Genomic DNA, 14,656 nt, shown 5'->3' on the forward strand with positions numbered 1-14,656 from the left:
GTACTACATTTGTTTAATTGTTGTTTATTATTACTGTTGTAATGGGACATGTACATTACTACCTGCATTGGGAACACCTGAATGTGTTTCACTAATTGTAACGTCTGACCTTTCAATAAAGTTTCTATTAAAAAAAAAAAAAAAAAAGAAGACCAACTCCCGGTCTGGTTCAGCGCGACGAATAATAATATACACGAAGAACACCAACTTCCGGTCTGGAATTCCGGTATGGTTGGAAAAAATGGCCGCGCCCTTGTCGGCCATCTTGCCTGCAGCCAGGTACTCTTGAGAATGTAGCTGCATTATTTGAGTCAAAAATAAAATTGATAATATATAATCCGAATTGCATTTTAATTTTATTCTTTACACTGCACATTTTATGTCATAATCAAAAAGAAAACAAAGAAGACATTGCTTTTTCTTTTTCATGCTCTGCCCGCAAAAAAGTGTACAATATTCAAAATGAATTCGCAATCCCAGCGGCGCAGGAGAGTGACGTCACGGCTTCTCCTGTTCTCCAGCTGCAGCCCAGAAACTGCTCACGTTTTTTAAGGTGACATCGTATTTTGCCGATTTCCCAAAGTCTGTTAGAAAAGGTCTGATTTCCTACAACTCTAACAGAGTTCTAGATGTCAACATGAGACACAGACAGTAGCGGCGTTTCTCTACACGGAGCGTTGGTGCCGGGCTGACTCCTCCTATTCAGACACGTGTGTTTGTTTACAACCTATGGAGCACGAAATGCAAAGAGGAGCAACGTCGACCGACAAGGTACAGTAATATTACCGGATTTTGCCACAAAAATGACTTTACTAGCATTTTTGCTTGTTTTTAGCATAATGTTTGCATGTTGAGCATGTTATTATTTATTCCAGCTTTGTACATAGACGAGTTGCATCAAGTCCAGGCAAGGGACACGCAGAAATTCTACCCCTGTCGTTGTCCAGCGTGACAGTCTGACCGTCAACGGTATTTTTTCATACAGTAAAGTTGTCACTTCTCAAAAGTACACTTCATTGCATGGTCAGATGTGATTATTATTGTTTTCTGAATTTGGAGAGCAGAGTTTGGCATACAGGGTGTTTAACCACTGACTGAGGAGCCAGAAAATGTTTTAGAGTCCAGGTAAATTTTTATGGCTAAATATTTACTCTAATCTAAATTGTATGTTTTGGTCCTGGTTATAGCATGCATTTCCTGAAAATTACTGCTGAGGAGCAGCATGAGTCTCCAGATGAGGAGGAGATCAATTATTTGAGAAAAACAATGTAAGTGAATGTTTGTGAGTCTTTTTGTCTTGTTTTGTTTTACTCGTGTGTAATCGGCAAAGTATTCAAGGCACTTGCAGGTACGCTTTATTTTGTGGTTGATTCAAAATTAAATGTACCTGCGAATGCCTTGAATTGTTTGCCAGAAACACACTGAAGAAGGGGGAAACGAAAATGTGTGGCGACAAATATATATATATATATATATTTTTTTTTTATTGTATTTTTATATTTTTAGCCACAAAAAGAGGGGTATACCTTAAATACATAGAACACAAACCCCACAACTCAATTTCCAAAAAAAAAAAGTCAAAGTCCATACATACCAAAACATATTTCATAGTGCTATAATCATGCCAAATATACTAACCAAAAATTCTACTCAATGCACTAATTGAGAATACCAGATAGTACTACCCTATCTGTTCTATCAATGACTCTGAAATAATAATTAAATAGTTAAATAATATTCCTACCTACTTCTTGATGAAGGGGACTTATAAAAAAAAAAAATAAAAAAAAAAGTAGGAAACACTTAATGTCATTACTTTCTTATCCTAAGTTGGGGCTGGTCCGTTAAAGAACCAAAATGATATCCAAATATATACCCTCAAAACACAACGAAAACAAAACCAAAAAAACCTAACAAAACAAAACAGACATAAACGGTGGGAAAACCCCACTTAAAACAAACACGACAACAAAACAATACAAACCATTACACTCAGGTCTTATCATTGTCACTATGCCTTACAATTACCTACGGATTTCTTAAAATCAAATTCTGTATGAGATTGCCATATTTTTAAAAAGTCTGAGGATTAGCCTTTACTCTTGTAGTAAATATCATCAAGTGTAAGGAGCGTGAGAGTTCGTTTCCACCAATGGGCTAATACTGGGGGTTTAGATTCTTTGCAATTTAAGGTTATACATTTCCTGGCTGCCAACATAGCAAGATAAATATATTTTTACACTTGGAATTGCTGTTCCTTTTATCCTTTTGAGCTATACTTTATTAGGAATTCAGCACACAGTTGAGTGCATTGTCTCCTATTTATTTTACTGGTATGTAATTCCATTCTTATGTGTTTATGTATGCTCACGTGCAGCATTGACATCGATGATCCTGGTCAGAGGTTCAGGAAAAGGAGACGGCTCTGATGAGGAATATATTCCTCACCTTTGTTTATGGTATGCTTTACTTATTGGTTGTATATCAAGTATTTAGAAAATGTATAAAAGTACATATGTATTATGATATATACATATCATATACATATACTGTAATATGTATAGTACAGATTTTATTTGAAATGATAAAGTACTATTAACACTATATGATATAAAAGTGAGTAATGTGACAGTAACAGAGCTGTTGTTTTTTTCTCAACTAACAGGACAACTTCAGACTTCGAGAACTTCCAAAATCACATCCTGATGTTTGCAGGAAAGCATTTTGGCTTTAGCCCACCTGTATACACAGCTCAGACATTGCTTGTAACACTTGGTTACAACCACCGCCTCCCTGCACGAAACCGTGATGGGACACAAGATGTAAGTTGTTGGGGTTTTTTATATCATAGTTGTCTGACACCCGAATAGATTCTTAGCACTGTTACCATATCTCATTGTGAAATTGTTTTAAATTATGTTGTTGTTTTTTCCCAAGTTACCGATGGTTCTACAATAAAAACATGAAGAGCGGGAGTGTGTATACCCTGAAAGAGAAAAAGGACTATGGCTACTGTACATCCCTGAACTACAGAAGGCCACTCTTTCAAAGAGGCTTCAGAGTGGAAAGGGCCTTCCCAGGAGACAGAGTCTGAGGCCTGGAGATCCAAGGCCCCTGGGTCTGCTGCCACATCACAACCACAACCACACATGGACTGGTAAAAACTAAGGTGTCACGTGGAGATGCAGGTCCTCATGATGACAGCTAAAACTTTGATTGCCTGTTGTTATATCTGTCTCAATACTCGGGAGCAAAGCTCCAGGATTTCAGGACAGAGTAAAATAATTCACTGACATAATTTCTTGTTCATGTCTTGTCACAATCGCTAAATAAATGTTGCTGTAATTGCAAATGATCTGATTATCATAACCTATTTTCTCATAACTTCTCACTTGGATCAAAATCTCTGGGAGATTCTCTGCATTTGGTGTTTTTCACAATGAATATAAATCGGAATCGGAAAGATATATATATTTTTTATTCTGTAAACAAGGACAGAACTCAACATTTCTGACTTGTACATAATAAAATGTATAAAAATAAAAACTATTTACATTGAAAGTGTAACCCAGCTAAACACTGTTATTCACGCCAGCCAGTGCAAAAGAAATCCGGTGTACTGGTTGTTTGGAAGATTACAGATAGGTTTCCTGACCCAAACTACACAGCTTGGGATGACGACCTGATTTCCTTCCGCATGCCGCAACTGTCTCAGCTCCACTCCAGGCTTCTGGTGGTCATCGTGGCGAAGATGTTGTTCCAGGCAGCTCGGGCCGGCCACAAAACCCCATCTTCTAATATAAAATACTGCATGTGTGCCATATGATTACTTATGCAGAGCTTCTCCAGGTCTGTGGGCATGTCCCTGCAGTTTGTGCAGCTGGGGTTCATCTGGACCACCTGGACTTGGACTCTCAAGTAACGCCATCACATCAAACACCAGGCCTGACAGTCTGGTCACGACCTGCCCCAGAAAGGTTTTCATCTGTGGTGGAGTCAGGGCTGTGAGGTTATCCTACACATAAAGCATTTATTTGATATTTTATGTTATTGTACGAGATTGCATTACGAGATTTCCTGGATGACATGAGTTATCTAACCCAGCTAACAAATAAATAAATGTTACGCCAGAGAGTTGCCTTTGTAATTGTCTTTCCACAGCCAAACCTTATTTTTTGACCCTTAGAAACACGTCTACCTGCAAGTAATAAATTACCCTCTCGATTGTAAATGCAGTGATGTAAGTTAGATGTGATCTGCACACATCAAGCCAACATTTCTTTATAAAATAACATGCTCAACATGCAAACATTATGCTAAAAACAAGCGAAAATGCTAGTAAAGTCATTTTTGTGGCAAAATCCGGTAATATTACTGTACCTTGTCGGTCGACGTTGCTCCTCTTTGCATTTCGTGCTCCATAGGTTGTAAACAAACACACGTGTCTGAATAGGAGGAGTCAGCCCGGCACCAGCGCTCCGTGTAGAGAAACGCTGCTGTCTGTGTCTCATGTTGACATCTAGAACTCTGTTAGAGTTGTAAGAAATCAGACCTTTTCTAACAGACTTTGGGAAATCGGCAAAATACGATGTCACCTTAAAAAACGTGAGCAGTTTCCAGGGTTTCTGGGCTGCAGCCATGGAACAGGAGAAGCCGTGACGTCACTCTCCTGCGCCGCTGGGATTGCGAATTCATTTTGAATATTGTACACTTTTTTGCGGGCAGAGCATGAAAAAGAAAAAGCAATGTCCTCTTTGTTTTCTTTTTGATTATGACATAAAATGTGCAGCGTAAAGAATAAAATGAAAATGCAATTCGGATTAAATATTATCAATTTTATTTTTGACTCAAATAATGCAGCTACCTTCTTAAAATGAAAAAGCATTTCTGCAAATGCATTTTAATTTTCAAAATTTAGATTTAAAATTGAATATTGTGAACTATTTGCTGAGGCATGATTTGAAAATTAAATCTCAAACGTCTTTTTCTTTTTAATTTGAATTAAGTACAAGAATGAGCAGTGTTGAATACGAAAATGAAAATGCAATTCGGATTATATATTATCAATTTTAGTTTTGACTCAAATAATGCAGCTACAATCTTAAAATGAAAAAGCATTTCTGCAAATGCATTTTAATTTTCAAATTTTAGATTTAAAATTGAATATTGTGAACTATTTGCTGAGGCATGATTTGAAATTTTAATCTCAAACGTCTTTTTCTTTTTAATTTGAATTAAGTACAAGAATGAGCAGTGTTGAATACGAAAATTAAAATGCAATTCGGATTATATATTATCAATTTTATTTTTGACTCAAATAATGCAGCTACATTCTTAAAATGAAAAAGCATTTCTGCAAATGCATTTTAATTTTCAAATTTTAGATTTAAAATTGAATATTGTGAACTATTTGCTGAGGCATGATTTGAAAATTAAATCTCAAACGTCTTTTTCTTTTTAATTTGAATTAAGTACAAGAATAAGCAGTGTTGAATACGAAAATTAAAATGCAAATCGGATTATATATTATCAATTTCATTTTTGACCCAAATAATGCGGGCACATTCTTAAAATGAAAAAACATTTCCGCAAATGCATTTTAATTTGAATATAGTCCCTCATATGCTTCCATACCCAGCCTCCAGTTTGCCTTCAGTTTCTGTCTTGCCCCGCCTGTGTCCCATCTGCCCTGATTGTGTCTGCACCTGTGTCTCGTTATCCCCTCAGTATATCTTGTCTTGTCATTCCTTTGTGCTCTGTCGGTCCGTACTGTTCTCTCCTCCATGTCTCCTTGTAGTTTTTGTCTTGATCCTGGTTTTTGTGTTTTTTGATCCTGCTCTGCAGCGCCTTGTTTTTGCCTTTTTATGGATTAAATCCTTTTTGTTTTTGAGAACTCCTGACTCCAGCCTCCCTCTGTCTCCTGCACTTGGGTCCTAAGAAAACCTAAACCATGACACGGGCGAGTTCGCCGAGTACCTTCAAGTAGTGGTGAGTAGGCCACAATACTTCAAATTGAATTTGAACTTGTATGTGAATTTATGGGCCGCTGTGCCAATTTTACTACACTACTGTGATTAGTTGAAGTGGATGTCATATGGTGATTTCAGAGTGATCTGGAGGCTCCGTGGTGCTGAACTCCTACAAATACGTTGAATTTGTGTCTGAATGTATTCATTTTATTAGGCTGTGATTTTGTTGTTCTTGTGGTTTGTTGGACTTTGTCATAATATATCATTATTTGAAGTGGTGCTGATAAATACAATCAAACGCTTTGGATTGTGTGTCAAATAGCGTGCCTTCAGGTCGCTGCTGGCTTGTGTGCGATGAATAACTTGCTGGAATAGATGTATAAAGTCCGAAAAATATAATTTGTTAAGAAAAGGGCAACAAAACAGGTTTCAAAATTAAAATTACCCTTTGTAGAAATGAAATCTTAGATATTTCACCTTTTTCTTTTCTTTCAAACATTTTTTAAAGTGTGCTCCTGCAGCGAGAGACAACAGGTTCACACACCGGAGTCATAGGGTAAATTATGTTACCCTGCTGCAAGTAAACATAATTATTCTGAAAAATTGTATTTTAACAAGTTTGAGAATTATCTTTCACAATCTCAAATAGGCTATGTTCTGCTCTTACATCTGGTAATGCTTGTAAGCCCCGTTGTTGGGCATGTCTAGGCTATGTTAATGAGACGGGTATTTCTGCAGCCTGGAGAGACGAGAGGCTCCAGGCTGCAAAGCCCCCCTGGCCCGGCTCTGATATGTTCCGATTTAATCTTTAGTATGAAGACGACAAACTATCTTTATAACTGCATTTAATACGGTCGAAAGGTTCAAATTTATTTTAATAATTTCATGTGTGGCAGGTTGGGTGTTGCTCTGCCCCACCCCCTCCCACTCAATCGGCATCACCTGTGCTTGATTGTTCATTTGGCATCACCTGTTAAGTACTGCACTCCTGCAGGTTGCATCCTCTCTCTGGCATTGACCTGGAAAGGACCTGTGTCGGCTTGCTCCAGTTTGGCGTGCTCTGTTAGCTTGGTCTTGGCATGATTAGTGTGTGGTTGTTCACAAGGTAAGTGTAGGTGTCAACGTTATGCAACGTGTGGCACATTCTGGTGTAACAACCGCCGTGATTATGTTCTCAGTGTTGGCCGTGTCAGTTGGGTTGCAGCTGGAGGAGGTGTGGTGTCCCCTCTCTCTGCTGTTTTGCAGACTGGGACTGGATCTAGAGTGTTAAAGCTCTCTTTATCGGTATGCCTGCTCTTCTTTTTATTCATCTCTGTTTAGTTATAGTAGCCCTGTGCTAACAGCTTTTGCCCTCTGCTCTGTCCTGCTGTAGCTGTGGAATCTACAGAAGTTTTCTCTCCTCCTGCGCTCCTAGGATCCACTGCACAGCTTATTGCTGACCATCACAGCCATCCAAGTCAAACCTCTGCGGCCTCCAGCCTTGGTGCAGCCGCTTCGTTTTCACTCTGACTTCCTCGCCATTGTTTTAATTCTGGTTGCGGCTCTCCACGCAGCATCGGACGGAAGCCCCACCGCAATTGTTGTTTCTTTGTTTGTTGGTTTATTTCTTTTTGTTTGTTTTTGGCTAATTATTCATTTGCTTTCTGGTTCCTCCTTGTGCCAGCTGTTTAGAGCATTTTTCTTTCTGTTCATTTATATTCTTTTTTTTGAGTCACATCTGGTTATGTTTAGTTTTTGGTTACATGTCTGATTTTGTTATTTAGCTATGGGTTGCCACCCATAGCTGAGTTAGTATTTAAGTATTTCTGTTTACCTTAAAACAATTAATTTGTATTCTTTATGTTGGTCTGCATGTGGGTGTGAATGTTGTGAGTGTTTTAGAATAGGCTATTTTAAATATTTGTATAATCCAACCCTTGAGTGTCACTTCCCCTAATTTTGTTTCTTTTCCCCCTAGACAGGAGCTGGGTAGTGCGTGGCAGACTCCCTGGTGGTGGTCCCCATCTCACATCCCTTAAGTTGCTGTGGCACGTGGTGGTTTGGTTTGTAGTGTTGTGTGTTTTTTTAGTTTCTTTAATCTGTCCGCCTCCCTGAGTTTGGCCCTGCTCCCCTTTTTTTTGTTTATTTTCCCCTTAAACTACTGTAGTTTTAGCAGACACTCGGGTTGAAAAGAACATGTTAATTTTAAACTATTGTTAAATAAAAGTAATTTATATATCTTTGGAAGTCCGTCTCATGTACTCTTTTAACTTAGTGTAACGAATCTGTGTGACCTCATAGTAGACCGAGTCGAGTTTATTTCCTGGGGTGCAATTCCCCAGGTGGCGTTGTTGGACAACTTCCCCCTCTGCACTACGTCTCGCCACAAATTGGCATTGTTGGCAGGACACACTGTTAGAGGACAGAGACGTGACTTCCATTTTTTTGTTTATTAGGGTGAAATTGTTTTTATGGTGCGTGGCAGACGGAGTGAAGACGGAGCGGCAGCATCTTTCTCTTCTTTTCCTTTTTGCCAGTGGTAACACAGGTCTCCATTTTGAAAGTAGTGGGTGTGGTCTCCGTGGTTTGCCATGGAGGAAGAACTTCAGGAGCTTAGGGAGCTGGTGGCACAGCTTAAAGCAGACAATGAGCAGCTGTCTCGAGCGAGGGATGCTTCTCAGGCCAGTTCCAGCAGAACAGATCCCGCTTCTGTCACTTCAGGTGCTCCTCCAGCTGCAAGTACTAGCGCCACGGCCACTGAACGGTTGGTTGTTTTACCTAGAGATCGCAGGTGTCCCATGTTTAACGGCAGAACGGGTATAGGCATAGTTGAGTGGAAGGAAGAAGTACAGGCATGTACACGGGCACGTCATCTCTCTGTTCGTGATCGGGCCTTTTTCATTTTTGACCATCTAGAAGGGGAAGCCAGAGAGGAGATCAAATATCGCCCCCGTGTGGAGAGGGAAGACCCAGACAAGGTTTTAGCTATCTTGACTGAGCTTTTTGGCTGTGTTCAGTCGTATGTAACACTGCAGCAATCTTTCTTCTCTCGAAAGCAGCAGGAAGGGGAGACGCTGTTGGAGTTCTCCCTGGCTCTGATGGCCCTGATGGAGCGTGTCAAACATTCTGCACCAGATGACTTGCCAAATGCAGAAATTTTTCTTCGCGACCAGTTCGTAGAGCATGTGCTAGATGGTGCCCTTCGCAGGGAATTGAAGCAGTACGTTCGCCGCCATCCCACTGCTTCTTTGCTTGAGACACGTGGAGAGGCCATTAGATGGGAGAGGGAAGGGTCTCCAAGGGACGCTAGGGAACGTAGCCACTCTCTTCCTTCGGCCTATGGTCTTCAGTATGGGGTCCAGGGTAGCTCTCGCCCCGCCCCACTTGTCTCACCCCATGCTTCAGAGTTGAGTGAAGTGAAGACACACTTGAAGCGTCAGCAGGAACAGCTTGACCAGTTGACCCGGACCATGGCTTCTTTTCAGACTCGTCCCTTTCCAGCACGGCCTCCTCGCAACGGTCCTGTGATCTGCCGAAGGTGTCAACAGCCAGGTCATTATGCCAGTGAATGTGATGGGGAGCGGGTCCCCCCTCATCCCCGTACTGGTTCTGCCACTGGTCGGTCTCTTAATGTGGCTGGGTCTGCGCGCTTTGCACCCCAGTCGGAAAACTGAAGCCCTCTGAGCTGAGGAGCCAAAGCTCAGATGGGGAGGTTGGAGGCTCGCAACAAGACCTCATCGGTCGAATAATGGCGCCCTGCCCACATATCGATGTTCTGATGGGTGGGACCACTGTCTCGTGCTTGTTGGACAGCGGGTCCATGGTGTCCACGATTCCTGAAAGTTTCTTTGTTGAACATTTTGCACCATGGGGCCAAGAGCGCCTTCAGTCTTGTAATTGGCTACAGCTACGAGCAGCCAACGGTCTTTGTATTCCTTACATTGGCTATTTAGAGCTGGATGTCACTTTGTGTGGGAAGGTGGTCCCTGGTTGTGGGGTCTTAGTGGTAAAAGACCCTCCCGGTGCTGCATCTGTAGCCCCTGGGATTTTGGGGAGCAACATCATCCGTCGATGTTATCGGGAACTCTTTGAGGTCTACGGTCCTGCTCTTTTCGATGCTCCCTCAGTGGTTCAAGCTCCAGTGCCTGTCCTTGAAGCTTTACAACGGTGCCATCAGGCCACCACAGAACCCCAGAGGAACCTCAAGGGTTTCGCCAGGGTCCGCGGTAGATGGGCGGTACGCATACCTGGTGGGGTAATGAAGCTTGTGGCCGCCACTTGTCCAGAACAGCTGGTTGGTCAGGCTGTGCTGTTTGAACCAACAGAGTCCCGCCTACCTGCAGGGTTATTGGTGTCTCCTTGCCTTGTCCAAGTAATTCGTGGTACAGCTTATGTCCCAGTGGTCAATGTGGGAACGACTGATGTCCTCCTTCACCCACGCACTGGTCTTGGTTCCTTGAGTAGGGCCCAGGTTGTCAGCTTACCTGCTGGTGTGGCTGAGGTGAAGCCCACTACAGCCTCAATCTCATCGCAGGCAGCTTCTGGTGTGGCACCGGGCGTCCAAGCCATGGACCTGTCTGCTTTGACAGAACAAGAACAGATGGGTGTACATGCTTTGTTGCAGAGGTATCAGTCAGTTTTCTCGAACCATGAAGGCGACTTGGGTTGTACTAACCTCATTTCGCACGAAATCCCCTTGCTTGACGAGGCTCCAGTGAGACAGCGGTACCGAAGAATCCCCCCCTCGGAGTATGAGGAGGTGAAGGCTCACATTGATCAGTTGCTCGAAGCCAAAGTGATCCGGGAAAGCAACAGCCCCTTTGCTTCTCCCATTGTCCTTGTCCGTAAAAAGGATCGTAGTCTCCGCATGTGCGTTGACTACCGCCTACTTAATAGAAAAACACGGAAGGACGCATTCCCTCTACCTCGCATTGAGGAGAGCCTTGATTCACTTGCCGGAGCTTGCTGGTTTACCACTCTTGACTTGGCGAGTGGCTATAATCAGGTCCCTGTTGCTGAGCAAGACAAGCCGAAGACCGCCTTTTGTACACCTTTCGGGCTCTTTGAATGGAACAGGATGCCATTTGGCTTGTGCAATGCGCCAAGCACCTTTCAAAGGCTCATGCAGAGGATGTTTGGAGATCAACAGTGCCAGTCCCTGCTCTTGTACTTAGATGATATTGTTGTCTTTTCTTCTTCTGTTTCACAACACTTGCAGCGACTGGAAGTGGTCCTCAGTCGGCTGCAGAGAGAGGGTTTGAAGGTGAAACTTGAGAAATGTGCCTTTTTTCAAAAAGAGGTTCGCTACCTGGGGCATATCATCTCCAATCAAGGAGTTTCCACAGACCCTGCCAAGATTGAGGCTGTGGCGAAATGGCAGAGGCCCCGCCATGTGTCAGAGCTGCGCTCGTTCTTGGGGTTCGCTAGCTATTACAGGCGGTTTGTGGAGGGGTTCGCTAAGCTGGCGGGCCCTTTGCATCAGTTGGTGGCAAAACTCGCAGGTACCAAGTCAAAGCGAGGATCTGGGCAGGATCTGAGCTCTTCATGGACACCCCAGTGCGAGCAAAGTTTTGAAGCCTTAAAGGCAAAGTTGGTTTCAGCCCCAGTGTTGGCTTATGCCGATTTTTCACGTCCATTCATTTTGGAAACTGATGCAAGTTACAGTGGCCTTGGCGCCGTCCTTTCACAGGAGACTGATGATGGTATTCGACCGGTTGCTTACGCAAGTAGAGGGCTTCGACCCACAGAACGCAACATGGAAAATTACAGTTCGATGAAGCTGGAGTTCCTTGCACTTAAATGGGCAATGGGAGAAAAGTTCCGGGAGTATTTGTTGGGGCACAAATGTGTGGTCTTCACAGACAACAATCCGTTGAGCTACCTCAATTCAGCTAAGTTGGGAGCCACAGAGCAGAGGTGGGCCTCCCAACTTGCTGTCTTTGATTTTGAAATCAGGTATCGCTCCGGACGCATCAACAGGAATGCTGATGCGCTCTCCCGCCAGTATTTATCGGGGTCTAGCTTGGCTGAACATGTCTTACCGGGCACTTCAGTTCCATCATTCTCTCAGCCAGCTGCAGTCTCCGCCCCAGTGGTACCTGCTGCCCAGGCGATGGTGTCTGTCTTCCGGAGTCATTCTCCAGCGGACCTTTGTTCTTTGCAAGAGGTGGATCCTCTTTTGTGTGATCACGTTCTGCCCTTTTGGAAGAGGCGGGTTAAGCCTACTTTCGAAGAAAGGAAACAACTTCCCGTTTCTGCTTTGACGCTCCTAAAACAGTGGGACCGCTTGGTTGAACGGGAGGGCGTGCTGTACCGCCGGACCTTCCGTTCGGACGGAGGTGAAGAATGCTTCCAGCTTGTTTTACCTGCTGTCCTTAAAAAGGAGATCCTTACCCAGTTGCACCAAGATCATGGCCATCAGGGTATTGAGCGTACCACAGAATTGGTGCGGCAACGCTGTTACTGGCCGGGGATGTCCGCTGACATCAAACAGTGGGTCCAGACATGTGAGCGTTGCCAAGTCGCTAAGGATTCAGGGTCAGTGCCCCATAGTTTTATGGGCCACGTTCTGGCGTCTCGGCCGAACGAGATTGTCGCCATCGACTTCACGTTGTTGGAACCTTCACGGAACGGGTAGGAAAATGTCTTGGTAATGACCGATGTGTTCAGTAAATACACAGTGGCAATTCCAACACGAGATCAGCAGGCAGCGACTGTGGCTAGAGTCCTGCTGACCGAATGGTTTTTTCGGTTTGGTGTGCCAAATCGCATTCATTCCGATCAGGGTCGGAACTTTGAGAGTTCCCTGATCCAACAACTGTGTCGCTTGTACGAGGTCAATAAATCACGAACCACTCCTTACCATCCGGCCGGCAACGGGCAGTGTGAACGTTTTAACAGAACTCTCCATGACCTCTTGCGGACTCTACCAGTCTCCCGGAAGCGGGATTGGGTTTCTTGTCTCCCACAAGTATTGTTTTGTTATAACACTACGCCACATCAAAGTACAGGAGAGTCTCCTTTCTTTTTGATGTTCGGTCGGGAACCTAGGCTCCCTGTGGACTTCCTTTTGGGCAGAGTTCAGGATGCTGAGCCAGGGGAAGTACAGGACTGGATGACCGAACATCAGGCGAGGCTCAAGGTTGCATTTGAGAATGCTCGTGGTAGGCTGTTGGCGGCTGCAGGTCGACGAAAAGAGCGACACGACCAGCATGTTCGAGAGGCTCCTTTGCAGGTGGACCAGCATGTCTACCTCCGAGATCTTGGTGTTAGGGGTCGACACAAGCTTCATGACAAATGGAGCTCCGTCCCCTACCAGGTGCTGAAAGCCCCACCCAGAGATGGGGCAGTTTACACCATTGCCCCTGTGGAAGAGTTGCATAGGGCTCGGCAGGTGCACCGAGACATGCTGAAGCCCCTGGTCGTGTCTGGTACCCATCTTCCTAGGGCGCCGCTTCCACCAGCTTTGGCAGCGCCTGCAGCCTCCCCAGGTTCACCTGAAGGTGGTGAACTATGGTTTTTGGTCCGTGACACTGTTTCACCCTCTGCCACCGAGGCGCCAGCCCATCCCTGTCATACAGGGCCAGCTGTGATGACATCAAGTATTGAGCCTAATCCTGGCACCACTGCAGAACCAGAACATCTTCGCTCTGTGTCCCTTCCCTCTACTGGTCAGTCCAGTCCTCCTCAGTCAGTCTTGCGTCGAACCGGCCGTTCCACCGCCGGTCAACACCCCAATGTTCATCGCCTTCCCCAGTCTGTTGGCACTAGGGGTAACGCAGTGCCTGAACCTTCACAGCCAGTGGTAAATTCGCAGTCTGTTCTGTTTAGGCCTTGGTCCTAGTTTGGTGTAGTCCGTCGTCGGGGCGACGACGCAGAAAGCGGGGGTGGAATGTGGCAGGTTGGGTGTTGCTCTGCCCCACCCCCTCCCACTCAATCGGCATCACCTGTGCTTGATTGTTCATTTGGCATCACCTGTTAAGTACTGCACTCCTGCAGGTTGCATCCTCTCTCTGGCATTGACCTGGAAAGGACCTGTGTCGGCTTGCTCCAGTTTGGCGTGCTCTGTTAGCTTGGTCTTGGCATGATTAGTGTGTGGTTGTTCACAAGGTAAGTGTAGGTGTCAACGTTATGCAACGTGTGGCACATTCTGGTGTAACAACCGCCGTGATTATGTTCTCAGTGTTGGCCGTGTCAGTTGGGTTGCAGCTGGAGGAGGTGTGGTGTCCCCTCTCTCTGCTGTTTTGCAGACTGGGACTGGATCTAGAGTGTTAAAGCTCTCTTTATCAGTATGCCTGCTCTTCTTTTTATTCATCTCTGTTTAGTTATAGTAGCCCTGTGCTAACAGCTTTTGCCCTCTGCTCTGTCCTGCTGTAGCTGTGGAATCTACAGAAGTTTTCTCTCCTCCTGCGCTCCTAGGATCCACTGCACAGCTTATTGCTGACCATCACAGCCATCCAAGTCAAACCTCTGCGGCCTCCAGCCTTGGTGCAGCCGCTTCGTTTTCACTCTGACTTCCTCGCCATTGTTTTAATTCTGGTTGCGGCTCTCCGCGCAGCATCGGACGGAAGCCCCACCGCAATTGTTGTTTCTTTGTTTGTTGGTTTATTTCTTTTTGTTTGTTTTTGGCTAATTATTCATTTGCTTTCTGGTTCCTCCTTGTGCCAGCTGTTTAGAGCATTTTTCTTTCTGTTCATTTATATTCTTTT

The 14,656-nt window shown here is 44.4% G+C and overlaps 1 long non-coding RNA gene across 2 annotated transcripts; it reads left to right on the top strand.

The window, feature by feature from the left end:
- The first annotated feature begins 394 nt into the window (after positions 1–394).
- LOC133446345 (uncharacterized) lies at positions 395–3,214 on the top strand. Of its 2 annotated transcripts, none has more exons than XR_009782832.1 (6): positions 395–771; positions 876–984; positions 1,188–1,268; positions 2,378–2,459; positions 2,666–2,822; positions 2,938–3,214. It is a non-coding gene; the product is annotated as an uncharacterized LOC133446345 (long non-coding RNA). The 2 variants fall into 2 exon arrangements; XR_009782831.1 differs by having other exon boundaries at positions 876–969.
- Positions 3,215–14,656: the final 11,442 nt, after the last annotated feature.

The sequence above is a fragment of the Cololabis saira genome, chromosome 6 (genome assembly GCF_033807715.1).
Source record: "Cololabis saira isolate AMF1-May2022 chromosome 6, fColSai1.1, whole genome shotgun sequence".
In the NCBI taxonomy this organism is placed as follows: domain Eukaryota; kingdom Metazoa; phylum Chordata; class Actinopteri; order Beloniformes; family Belonidae; genus Cololabis; species Cololabis saira.